The 799-nt window shown below is 49.4% G+C and overlaps 1 non-coding gene across 1 annotated transcript; it reads left to right on the forward strand.

The window, feature by feature from the left end:
• The first annotated feature begins 450 nt into the window (after window positions 1-450).
• Trnas-cga (transfer RNA serine (anticodon CGA)) lies at window positions 451-525 on the forward strand. Its single transcript has one exon. It is a non-coding gene; the product is annotated as a tRNA-Ser (tRNA).
• The last annotated feature ends 274 nt before the right edge of the window (window positions 526-799 follow it).

Below are 799 nucleotides of genomic sequence, written 5' to 3' on the forward strand. Positions count from 1 at the left end.
GTAGTCTTGATAATGGCTTCAGTTTGGCCTGGAAGAAAATCCACAAATTTCTTGAGGTTTGCAGTTTTCAGCTGAGGCCATTCATTCGTGAATGGTCGCCGCAGAGCTACCAAATTGCGTAGATGTTAACTAGTACATTTACCAACTGTTCCAAATAGTCCCAGACATGACAAGGATGAAGTTTTCACGCTGCAGCGGAGTGTGTGCTGATGTGAAACTTCCTGGCAGATTGAAACTGTGTGCCGGACCGAGACTCGAACTCGGGACCTTTGCCTTTCGCGGGCAAGTGCTTTACGATCTGAGCTACCCAAGCGCGACTCTCAACCCGTCCTCACAGCTTAACTTCTGCCAGTACCTCGTCTCCTACCTTCTGCGAACCTAGTAGAACTAGCACTCCTGGAAGAAAGAATACTGCGGAGACATGGGGACGTTTCCAGAATGAGATTTTCGTGCTTGGGTAGCTCAGTTGGTAGAGCACTTGCCCTCGAAAGGCAAAGGTTCCGAGTTCGAGTCTCGGTCCGGCAAACAATCTGCCAGGAAGTTTCATATCAGCGCACACTCCGCTGCAGAGTGAAAATCTCATTTTGGAAACATCCCCTAGGCTATGGCTAAGCCATGTCTCCGCAATATCCTTTCTTTCAGGAGTGCTAGTTCTGCAAGTTTCGCAGGAGAGCTTCTGTAAAGTTTGGAAGGTAGGAGACGAGGTACTGGCAGAATTGAAGCTGTGGGGACGGGGCGTGATCGTGCTTGGATAGCTCAGTTGGTAGAGCATTTGCCCGCAAAAGGCAAAGGTCCTGAT

The sequence above is a fragment of the Schistocerca cancellata genome, chromosome 1 (assembly GCF_023864275.1).
Source record: "Schistocerca cancellata isolate TAMUIC-IGC-003103 chromosome 1, iqSchCanc2.1, whole genome shotgun sequence".
NCBI lineage: Eukaryota > Metazoa > Arthropoda > Insecta > Orthoptera > Acrididae > Schistocerca > Schistocerca cancellata.